This window comes from Oncorhynchus keta, unplaced genomic scaffold (genome assembly GCF_023373465.1).
Source record: "Oncorhynchus keta strain PuntledgeMale-10-30-2019 unplaced genomic scaffold, Oket_V2 Un_contig_5137_pilon_pilon, whole genome shotgun sequence".
NCBI lineage: Eukaryota > Metazoa > Chordata > Actinopteri > Salmoniformes > Salmonidae > Oncorhynchus > Oncorhynchus keta.
Genome location: NW_026288136.1, coordinates 5,021 through 17,825, shown reverse-complemented (window position 1 = coordinate 17,825; position 12,805 = coordinate 5,021). Strand labels below are relative to the sequence as shown.

The following is a 12,805-nucleotide window of genomic DNA, read 5'->3' as shown; positions in this document are numbered from 1 at the left end:
CTGACTGGGGGCCTAGAAGGACATCCACATATTACAGTTACAGTCTGACTAGGGGCCTAGAAGGACATCCACATATTACAGTTACAGTCTGACTGGGGGCCTAGAAGGACATCCACATATTACAGTCTGACTGTGGGCCTAGAAGGACATCCACATATTACAGTCTGACTGTGGGCCTAGAAGGACATCCACATATTACAGTCTGTCTGGGGGCCTAGAAGGACATCCACATACTACAGTCTGACTGTGGGCCTAGAAGGACATCCACATATTACAGTCTGTCTGGGGGCCTAGAAGGACATCCACATACTACAGTCTGACTGGGGGCCTAGAAGGACATCCACATATTACAGTCTGTCTGGGGACCTAGAAGGACATCCACATATTACAGTCTGTCTGGGGACCTAGAAGGACATCCACATATTACAGTCTGTCTGGGGACCTAGAAGGACATCCACATATTACAGTCTGACTGTGGGCCTAGAAGGACATCCACATATTACAGTCTGTCTGGGGACCTAGAAGGACATCCACATATTACAGTCTGTCTGGGGACCTAGAAGGACATCCACATATTACAGTCTGACTGTGGGCCTAGAAGGACATCCACATATTACAGTCTGACTAGGGGCCTAGAAGGACATCCACATATTACAGTCTGTCTGGGGACCTAGAAGGACATCCACATATTACAGTCTGTCTGGGGACCTAGAAGGACATCCACATATTACAGTCTGACTAGGGGCCTAGAAGGACATCCACATATTACAGTCTGTCTGGGGACCTAGAAGGACATCCACATATTACAGTCTGACTGTGGGCCTAGAAGGACATCCACATATTACAGTCTGACTAGGGGCCTAGAAGGACATCCACATATTACAGTCTGTCTGGGGGCCTAGAAGGACATCCACATATTACAGTCTGACTAGGGGCCTAGAAGGACATCCACATATTACAGTCTGTCTGGGGACCTAGAAGGACATCCACATATTACAGTCTGTCTGGGGACCTAGAAGGACATCCACATATTACAGTTACAGTCTGACTGGGGGCCTAGAAGGACATCCACATATTACAGTCTGTCTGGGGGCCTAGAAGGACATCCACATATTACAGTTACAGTCTGTCTGGGGACCTAGAAGGACATCCACATACTACAGTCTGACTGTGGGCCTAGAAGGACATCCACATATTACAGTTACAGTCTGTCTGGGGGCCTAGAAGGACATCCACATACTACAGTCTGACTGTGGGCCTAGAAGGACATCCACATATTACAGTCTGTCTGGGGGCCTAGAAGGACATCCACATACTACAGTCTGACTGGGGGCCTAGAAGGACATCCACATATTACAGTTACAGTCTGACTGGGGACCTAGAAGGACATCCACATATTACAGTTACAGTCTGACTGGGGACCTAGAAGGACATCCACATATTACAGTTACAGTCTGACTGGGGACCTAGAAGGACATCCACATATTACAGCTACAGTCTGACTGTGGGCCTAGAAGGACATCCACATATTACAGTCTGTCTGGGGGCCTAGAAGGACATCCACATATTACAGTTACAGTCTGACTGGGGACCTAGAAGGACATCCACATATTACAGTTACAGTCTGACTGGGGACCTAGAAGGACATCCACATATTACAGTTACAGTCTGACTGGGGGCCTAGAAGGACATCCACATATTACAGTTACAGTCTGTCTGGGGGCCTAGAAGGACATCCACATATTACAGTTACAGTCTGTCTGGGGGCCTAGAAGGACATCCACATATTACAGCTACAGTCTGACTGGGGGCCTAGAAGGACATCCACATATTACAGTCTGACTGGGGGCCTAGAAGGACATCCACATATTACAGTTACAGTCTGACTGGGGGCCTAGAAGGACATCCACATATTACAGTTACAGTCTGACTGGGGGCCTAGAAGGACATCCACATATTACAGTCTGACTGGGGACCTAGAAGGACATCCACATATTACAGTCTGTCTGGGGGCCTAGAAGGACATCCACATATTACAGTTACAGTCTGACTGGGGGCCTAGAAGGACATCCACATATTACAGTTACAGTCTGTCTGGGGGCCTAGAAGGACATCCACATATTACAGTCTGACTGGGGGCCTAGAAGGACATCCACATATTACAGTCTGACTGGGGGCCTAGAAGGACATCCACATATTACAGTCTGACTGGGGACCTAGAAGGACATCCACATATTACAGTTACAGTCTGTCTGGGGGCCTAGAAGGACATCCACATATTACAGTCTGACTGGGGACCTAGAAGGACATCCACATATTACAGTCTGACTGGGGACCTAGAAGGACATCCACATATTACAGTTACAGTCTGTCTGGGGGCCTAGAAGGACATCCACATATTACAGTCTGACTGGGGGCCTAGAAGGACATCCACATATTACAGTCTGACTGGGGACCTAGAAGGACATCCACATATTACAGTTACAGTCTGACTGGGGGCCTAGAAGGACATCCACATATTACAGTTACAGTCTGTCTGGGGGCCTAGAAGGACATCCACATATTACAGTCTGACTGGGGGCCTAGAAGGACATCCACATATTACAGTCTGACTGGGGACCTAGAAGGACATCCACATATTACAGTTACAGTCTGACTGGGGGCCTAGAAGGACATCCACATATTACAGTCTGACTGGGGGCCTAGAAGGACATCCACATATTACAGTTACAGTCTGACTGGGGGCCTAGAAGGACATACACATATTACAGTCTGACTGGGGGCCTAGAAGGACATACACATATTACAGTTACAGTCTGACTGGGGGCCTAGAAGGACATACACATATTACAGTCTGACTGGGGGCCTAGAAGGACATCCACATATTACAGTTACAGTCTGACTGGGGGCCTAGAAGGACATCCACATATTACAGTCTGACTGGGGGCCTAGAAGGACATACACATATTACAGTCTGACTGGGGGCCTAGAAGGACATACACATATTACAGTCTGACTGGGGGCCTAGAAGGACATCCACATATTACAGTCTGACTGGGGGCCTAGAAGGACATCCACATATTACAGTTACAGTCTGACTGGGGGCCTAGAAGGACATCCACATATTACAGTTACAGTCTGACTGGGGGCCTAGAAGGACATCCACATATTACAGTTACAGTCTGACTGGGGGCCTAGAAGGACATCCACATATTACAGTTACAGTCTGACTGGGGGCCTAGAAGGACATCCACATATTACAGTTACAGTCTGACTGGGGGCCTAGAAGGACATCCACATATTACAGTTACAGTCTGACTGGGGGCCTAGAAGGACATCCACATATTACAGTTACAGTCTGACTGGGGGCCTAGAAGGACCTACACATATTACAGTTACAGTCTGACTGGGGGCCTAGAAGGACATCCACATATTACAGTTACAGTCTGACTGGGGGCCTAGAAGGACATACACATATTACAGTTACAGTCTGACTAGGGGCCTAGAAGGACATCCACATATTACAGTTACAGTCTGACTGGGGGCCTAGAAGGACATCCACATATTATAGTTACAGTCTGACTGTGGGCCTAGAAGGACATCCACATATTACAGTTACAGTCTGACTGGGGGCCTAGAAGGACATCCACATATTACAGTCTGACTAGGGGCCTAGAAGGACATCCACATATTATAGTTACAGTCTGACTGTGGGCCTAGAAGGACATCCACATATTACAGTTACAGTCTGACTGGGGGCCTAGAAGGACATCCACATATTACAGTTACAGTCTGACTGGGGGCCTAGAAGGACATCCACATATTACAGTTACAGTCTGACTGTGGGCCTAGAAGGACATCCACATATTACAGTTACAGTCTCACTGGGGGCCTGGAGTCACTATTTGTCTAACATTCCTGTTATTCTAAGCTCACAGTAGCTTGATATTCCTATGAATAATTGTTCTGGTGAGTGCTCTGCTTTTTTTATGATATGAATGTTCACATCTCAAAGGACTAGGCCTCATAGATATGAAAGCAGGAAGAGGGACTTGTGTAAAAACAGACAAATCAGAGGTATGCTTTAGCTTTATGAAATGGTGGTAGTGGTGGTGGTGATGGTGATTGTGATGTGGTGGTGATGGTAATAGTGGTGTTCGTGGTGGTGATAGTGGTTGTGGGGGTAGTGATGGTGATGGGGGTGGTTATGGTATTTGTGATGGTGGTGGGTAGTGGTGGTGGTACTGATGGTGGTGGTGGTGGTGATAGTGGTTGTGGGGGTAGTGATGGTGGTTGTGGTAATGGTGATGGGGGGTGGTGGGTAGTGGTGGTGGTACTGATGGTGATTGTGATTGATTGTGATTGTATGGTAATGATGGTGGTGATGGTGATAGTGGTGGTGATGGTGATGGTGATGATAGTGCTTATGGTAGTGGTGAAGGTTGTTGTAGTGATGGTGATGGTAGTGGTTGTGGTGATGGTAGTGGTTGTGGTGGTGGTGATGGTAATGGTTGTGGTAATGGTTGTGGTGGTGGTGGTTGTGATGGTAGTGGTTGTGGTGGTGGTGGTGGTGATGGGGGTGGTTATGGTATTTGTGATGGTGGTGGGTAGTGGTGGTGGTACTGATGGTGGTGGTGGTGGTGATAGTTGTTGTGGGGGTAGTGATGGTGATGGGGGTGGTTATGGTGATTGTGATTGTAATGGTAATGATGGTGGTGATGGTGATAGTGGTGGTGATGGTGATGGTGATGATAGTGCTTATGGTAGTGGTGAAGGTTGTTGTAGTGATGGTGATGGTAGTGGTTGTGGTGATGGTAGTGGTTGTGGTGGTGGTGATGGTAATGGTTGTGGTAATGGTTGTGGTGGTGGTGGTTGTAATGGTTGTGGTGGTGGTTGTGATGGTGATGGTAGTTGTGGTGGTTGTGATGGTAGTGGGGGTGGTGATTGTGATGGTAATGGTTGTGCTGGTGGTGATTGTGATGGTAGTGCGGTGGTGAGTGTGAGGGTAGTGGGGGTGGTGATTGTGATGGTAGTGGGGGTGGTGATTGTGATGGTAATGGTTGTGCTGGTGGTGATTGTGATGGTAGTGCGGTGTTGATTGTGAGGGTAGTGGGGGTGGTGATTGTGATGGTAGTGGGGGTGGTGATTGTGATGGTAGTGGGGGTGGGGGTGGTGATGGTAGTGGGGGTGGTGATGGTGATGGTAGTGGGGTGGTGATTGTGATGGTAGTGGGGTGGTGATTGTGATGGTAGTGGGGTGGTGATTGTGATGGTAGTGGGGGTGGCGATGGTAATGGTAGTGGGGGTGGTGATGGTAGTGGGGTGGTGATGGTAGTGGGTAATGTACATTACCTTCCTGAAGAAAAAAAGGATTCTGACATTAAAGCTGACAGGCCGTTACTAAAGGGTTGTTAGACTGGTATTATACTGTAATGCAACACATGGAGTCTGGTGGCAGGTAACAGGATTAACATTGAAGGTAAAAAGTACAGCAGTCATTTAGAGTGACTATCTTTTTTGAGGTAGTGCACTGAGTCAGACTAAGAAGTCCTTACCTAGCAAGCAAAGCTGTAAACAGGTTGAAATCTGAAGTGATTGTAATTACGTCATTTCAAACAGTTCAACCACTGCGTTCCTTGATGTTTATTAGCTGGAATTGGAATATTAGTTTACTTCCTGAAATGACTGAATCAAAATGGCATCAATCCCAACCCTGCTAGCTGGGCAGCACCTTAATGTCTTAATGTTGTCTCGTGGCAGTACTCAGTCAAGGGGGTCTTCACTGCTCTTCACACACACACCAACCCTTCCCCCCTCCTCTGTCCAGTAGAAGCTCAGAGCCCCACCAGGGTTAAGTAATGAGGGTAACTCAACCCTTCTATCCCCCCTCCCTTCTCCCTTCTTCATACTCCATCTCTTCCTCTCCCCCCTACCACCCTTCTCTTTCTTCCATCTTCCCCCCTCCCCCCACACCCCCTCCTCCCTCCTCTATACTCCTCCTCCCTCCCCCTCCCTCACCCCCTTCCCCCTCCTTCCTCCTCCTCCCCTCCCCTGTCCCTCTTTTCTCATGTCCTCCCTCCCTCCTCCCTTCTCCATACTCCATACTCTTCCGCCTTCCCTCCTCCTCCCCTCCATTCCCTCCCTCCTCCTTCCTCCCTTCTCCATACTCCATACTCTTCCCTTCCCTCCTCCTCCCTGTAGGAATGCCATTCCCTCCCTGCCATGTTAGTCCTCCCTTGTCCAAGGGTGTAGGAATGCAACATGTTAGTACTGTGTCTTGTTGTGGTTACTGTATACCCTGTAGGAATGCCATGTTAGTACTGTGTCTTGTTGTGGTTACTGTATCCCTGTAGGAATGCAACCTTCTCCATGTAGGAATGCAACTCCTGTGTCTTCCCTCCTGTATACAAGGGTGTAGGAATGCAACATGTTAGTACTGTGTCTTGTTGTGGTTACTGTATACAAGGGTGTAGGAATGCAACATGTTAGTACTGTGTCTTGTTGTGGTTACTGTATACAAGGGTGTAGGAATGCAACATGTTAGTACTGTGTCTTGTTGTGGTTACTGTATACAAGGGTGTAGGAATGCAACATGTTAGTACTGTGTCTTGTTGTGGTTACTGTATACAAGGGTGTAGGAACACTCCTGACATGCTCTGATGACGTACATTGTGACATCAGTAAATACCACTGTTCTGCTCCACGTCCTCTGCACTGCTTCCTAAATGGACCAGTTAGTCCAGGGCTGATTGAACCTTTTAGTTGGAGCTCCCTTCATTGAACAGGATTCCTGCACGCCCCCCCTCACTCCTCTTATCCTTTTTATGCCAGACCTGGTCCCTGCTTCCTGTCGTTCCCCTGTCACCATGGATACCAACACATTAGACTCAACATCTCCCGGCAATTTGCCTTTCTAAAGGGCACCATGTTCTCTGGGTTTCAACTACGTCTTATTCTCCCTCCCTCCTTCCTTCCTTCCATCTATCCCTCTATCCATCTATCTCTCCCTCCCTCCCTCCCTCCCCATCCCTCCCTCCCTCCCTCCCTCCCTCCCTCCCTCCATCCATCCATCCATCCATCCATCCATCCATCCATCCATCCCTCCATCCTCCCTCCCTCCATCCATCCATCCACCCACCCCCTCCCTCCCTCCCTCCCTCCCTCCCTCCCTCCCTCCCTCCCTCCCTCCCTCCCTCCCTCCCTCCCTCCCTCCCTCCCTCCATCCCTATCCCATCCAAACACCCACCCCCCTCCCTCCTCCCTCCCTCCCTCCCTCCCTCCCTCCCTCCCCCTCCCTCCCTCCCTCCCTCCCTCCCTCCCTCCCTCCATCCATCCATCCATCTATCGATCCATCCATCCATCCTTGACCTAATCCATCCATCCCTCCCCATCTATCCATCCCTCCCCATCTATCCATCCCTCCCCATCCATCCATCCCTCCATCCCTCCCTCCCTCCTTCCATCCATCCATCCATCCCCCATCCATCCCTCCCTCCCCTATCTATCCATCCATCCATTCATCCATCCATGCACTCTGTTGCACTTATGCTGCCTCTATACATTCTAGTGCTGTTAGTAGGTGTTTCTAGATGTACTCTACGGACATAGTGTTGTTAGTAGGTGTTTCTAGATGTTCTCTATGGACATAGTGTGTTTAGTAGGTGTTTCTAGATGTACTCTATAGACATAGTGTTGTTAGTAGGTGTTTCTAGATGTACTCTATAGACATAGTGTGTTTAGTAGGTGTTTCTAGATATACTCTATGGACATAGTGTGTTTAGTAGGTGTTTCTAGATGTACTCTATAGACATAGTGTTGTTAGTAGGTGTTTCTAGATGTACTCTATAGACATAGTGTGTTTAGTAGGTGTTTCTAGATATACTCTATGGACATAGTGTGTTTAGTAGGTGTTTCTAGATATACTCTATGGACATAGTGTGTTTAGTAGGTGTTTCTAGATGTACTCTATAGACATAGTGTTGTTAGTAGGTGTTTCTAGATGTACTCTATAGACATAGTGTTGTTTGTAGGTGTTTCTAGATATACTCTATGTACATAGTGTGTTCAGTAGGTGTTTCTAGATAGACTATATAGACATAGTGTTGTTAGTAGGTGTTTCTAGATGTACTCTATGTACATAGTGTTGTTCATAAGTGTTTCTAGATATACTCTATGGACATAGTTTTGTTAGTAGGTGTTTCTAGATGTACTATGTAGACATAGTGTTGTTAGTAGGTGTTTCTAGAAATACTCTATGGACATAGTGTGTTTAGTAGGTGTTTCTAGATATACTCTCTGGACATAGTGTTGTTAGTAGGTGTTTCTAGATATACTCTATGGACATAGTGTGTTTAGTAGGTGTTTCTTGATGTACTCTATAGACATAGTGTTGTTAGTAGGTGTTTCTAGATGTACTCTATGTACATAGTGTTGTTAGTAGGTGTTTCTAGATGTACTCTATAGACATAGTGTGTTTAGTAGGTGTTTCTAGATATACTCTATAGACATAGTGTGTTTAGTGGGTGTTTCTAGATGTACTCTATGGACATAGTGTTGTTAGTAGGTGTTTCTAGATATACTCTATGTACATAGTGTGTTCAGTAGGTGTTTCTAGATATACTATGTAGACATAGTGTTGTTAGTAGGTGTTTCTAGATGTACTCTATGGACATAGTGTTGTTAGTAGGTGTTTCTAGATGTACTCTATGGACATAGTGTTGTTAGTAGGTGTTTCTAGATGTACTCTATGGACATAGTGTTGTTAGTAGGTGTTTCTAGATGTACTCTATAGACATAGTGTTGTTAGTAGGTGTTTCTAGATGTACTCTATAGACATAGTGTTGTTAGTAAGTTTTTCTAGATATACTCTATGTACATAGTGTTGTTAGTAAGTGTTTCTAGATGTATTCTATAGACATAGTGTTGTTAGTAGGTGTTTCTAGATGTACTCTATGGACATAGTGTTGTTAGTAGGTGTTTCTAGATATACTCCATGGACATAGTGTTGTTAGTAGGTGTTTCTAGATGTACTCTATGGACATAGTGTTGTTAGTAGGTGTTTCTAGATGTACTCCATAGACATAGTGTTGTTAGTAGGTGTTTCTAGATATACTCTATGGACATAGTGTTGTTAGTAGGTGTTTCTAGATGTACTCTCTGGACATAGTGTTGTTAGTAGGTGTTTCTAGATGTACTCTATAGACATAGTGTTGTTAGTAGGTGTTTCTAGATATACTCTCTGGACATAGTGTTGTTAGTAGGTGTTTCTAGATGTACTATGTAGACATAGTGTTGTTAGTAGGTGTTTCTAGATATACTCTATAGACATAGTGTGTTTAGTAGGTGTTTCTAGATGTACTCTATGGACATAGTGTTGTTAGGTGTTTCTAGATATACTCTATAGACATAGTGTGTTTAGTAGGTGTTTCTAGATGTACTCTATGGACATAGTGTTGTTAGTAGGTGTTTCTAGATGTACTATGTAGACATAGTGTTGTTAGTAGGTGTTTCTAGATATACTCTATGGACATAGTGTTGTTAGTAAGTGTTTCTAGATATACTCTATAGACATAGTGTTGTTAGTAGGTGTTTCTAGATATACTCTCTGGACATAGTGTTGTTAGTAGGTGTTTCTAGATGTACTATGTAGACATATTGTTGTTAGTAGGTGTTTCTAGAAATACTCTATGGACATAGTGTTGTTAGTAGGTGTTTCTAGATGTACTCTATGGACATAGTGTGTTTAGTAAGTGTTTCTAGATGTACTATGTAGACATATTGTTGTTAGTATGTGTTTCTAGATATACTCTCTGGACATAGTGTTGTTAGTAGGTGTTTCTAGATGTACTATGTAGACATATTGTTGTTAGTAGGTGTTTCTAGAAATACTCTATGGACATAGTGTTGTTAGTAGGTGTTTCTAGATGTACTCTATGGACATAGTGTTGTTAGTAAGTGTTTCTAGATGTACTCTATGGACATAGTGTTGTTAGTAGGTGTTTCTAGATATACTCTATGGACATAGTGTTGTTAGTAAGTGTTTCTAGATGTACTCTATGGACATAGTGTTGTTAGTAGGTGTTTCTAGATGTACTCTATGGACATAGTGTTGTTAGTAGGTGTTTCTAGATGTACTCTATGGACATAGTGTTGTTAGTAGGTGTTTCTAGATGTACTCTATAGACATAGTGTTGTTAGTAGGTGTTTCTAGATGTATTCTATAGACATAGTGTTGTTAGTAAGTTTTTCTAGATATACTCTATGTACATAGTGTTGTTAGTAAGTGTTTCTAGATGTATTCTATAGACATAGTGTTGTTAGTAGGTGTTTCTAGATATACTCTATGGACATAGTGTTGTTAGTAGGTGTTTCTAGATGTACTCTATGGACATAGTGTTGTTAGTAGGTGTTTCTAGATGTACTCTATAGACATAGTGTTGTTAGTAGGTGTTTCTAGATATACTCTATGGACATAGTGTTGTTAGTAGGTGTTTCTAGATGTACTCTCTGGACATAGTGTTGTTAGTAGGTGTTTCTAGATGTACTCTATAGACATAGTGTTGTTAGTAGGTGTTTCTAGATATACTCTCTGGACATAGTGTTGTTAGTAGGTGTTTCTAGATGTACTATGTAGACATAGTGTTGTTAGTAGGTGTTTCTAGATATACTCTATAGACATAGTGTGTTTAGTAGGTGTTTCTAGATGTACTCTATGGACATAGTGTTGTTAGGTGTTTCTAGATATACTCTATAGACATAGTGTGTTTAGTAGGTGTTTCTAGATGTACTCTATGGACATAGTGTTGTTAGTAGGTGTTTCTAGATGTACTATGTAGACATATTGTTGTTAGTAGGTGTTTCTAGATATACTCTATGGACATAGTGTTGTTAGTAAGTGTTTCTAGATATACTCTATAGACATAGTGTTGTTAGTAGGTGTTTCTAGATATACTCTCTGGACATAGTGTTGTTAGTAGGTGTTTCTAGATGTACTATGTAGACATATTGTTGTTAGTAGGTGTTTCTAGAAATACTCTATGGACATAGTGTTGTTAGTAGGTGTTTCTAGATGTACTCTATGGACATAGTGTTTTAGTAGGTGTTTCTAGATGTACTATGTAGACATAGTGTTGTTAGTATGTGTTTCTAGATATACTCTCTGGACATAGTGTTGTTAGTAGGTGTTTCTAGATGTACTATGTAGACATATTGTTGTTAGTAGGTGTTTCTAGAAATACTCTATGGACATAGTGTTGTTAGTAGGTGTTTCTAGATGTACTCTATGGACATAGTGTTGTTAGTAAGTGTTTCTAGATGTACTCTATGGACATAGTGTTGTTAGTAGGTGTTTCTAGATATACTCTATGGACATAGTGTTGTTAGTAGGTGTTTCTAGATGTACTCTATGGACATAGTGTTGTTAGTAGGTGTTTCTAGATGTACTCTATGGACATAGTGTTGTTAGTAGGTGTTTCTAGATGTACTCTATGGACATAGTGTTGTTAGTAGGTGTTTCTAGATGTACTCTATAGACATAGTGTTGTTAGTAGGTGTTTCTAGATGTATTCTATAGACATAGTGTTGTTAGTAAGTTTTTCTAGATATACTCTATGTACATAGTGTTGTTAGTAAGTGTTTCTAGATGTATTCTATAGACATAGTGTTGTTAGTAGGTGTTTCTAGATGTACTCTATGGACATAGTGTTGTTAGTAGGTGTTTCTAGATATACTCTATGGACATAGTGTTGTTAGTAGGTGTTTCTAGATGTACTCTCTGGACATAGTGTTGTTAGTAGGTGTTTCTAGATGTACTATGTAGACATATTGTTGTTAGTAGGTGTTTCTAGAAATACTCTATGGACATAGTGTTGTTAGTAGGTGTTTCTAGATGTACTCTATGGACATAGTGTGTTTAGTAAGTGTTTCTAGATGTACTATGTAGACATATTGTTGTTAGTATGTGTTTCTAGATATACTCCATAGACATAGTGTTGTTAGTAGGTGTTTCTAGATATACTCTATGGACATAGTGTTGTTAGTAGGTGTTTCTAGATGTACTCTCTGGACATAGTGTTGTTAGTAGGTGTTTCTAGATGTACTCTATAGACATAGTGTTGTTAGTAGGTGTTTCTAGATATACTCTCTGGACATAGTGTTGTTAGTAGGTGTTTCTAGATGTACTATGTAGACATAGTGTTGTTAGTAGGTGTTTCTAGATATACTCTATAGACATAGTGTGTTTAGTAGGTGTTTCTAGATGTACTATGTAGACATAGTGTTGTTAGTAGGTGTTTCTAGATATACTCTATAGACATAGTGTGTTTAGTAGGTGTTTCTAGATGTACTCTATGGACATAGTGTTGTTAGGTGTTTCTAGATATACTCTATAGACATAGTGTGTTTAGTAGGTGTTTCTAGATGTACTCTATGGACATAGTGTTGTTAGTAGGTGTTTCTAGATGTACTCTATGGACATAGTGTTGTTAGTAGGTGTTTCTAGATATACTCTATGGACATAGTGTTGTTAGTAAGTGTTTCTAGATATACTCTATAGACATAGTGTTGTTAGTAGGTGTTTCTAGATATACTCTCTGGACATAGTGTTGTTAGTAGGTGTTTCTAGATATACTCTCTGGACATAGTGTTGTTAGTAGGTGTTTCTAGATGTACTATGTAGACATATTGTTGTTAGTATGTGTTTCTAGATATACTCTCTGGACATAGTGTTGTTAGTAGGTGTTTCTAGATGTACTATGTAGACATATTGTTGTTAGTAGGTGTTTCTAGAAATACTCTATGGACATAGT

The 12,805-nt window shown here is 43.0% G+C and overlaps 1 long non-coding RNA gene across 27 annotated transcripts; it reads right to left on the bottom strand.

Annotated features, from left to right (window-relative positions):
* Positions 1–353: 353 nt before the first annotated feature.
* Positions 354–2,681, bottom strand: LOC127925119 (uncharacterized). 27 transcript variants are annotated; one of them, XR_008119783.1, is made up of 3 exons: positions 2,621–2,681; positions 1,317–1,378; positions 354–392 (listed from the first exon to the last, which is right to left on the bottom strand). It is a non-coding gene; the product is annotated as an uncharacterized LOC127925119 (long non-coding RNA). The 27 variants fall into 27 exon arrangements; XR_008119792.1 differs by lacking the exon at positions 2,621–2,681 and adding an exon at positions 2,457–2,517; XR_008119801.1 differs by lacking the exon at positions 2,621–2,681 and adding an exon at positions 1,637–1,697.
* Positions 2,682–12,805: the final 10,124 nt, after the last annotated feature.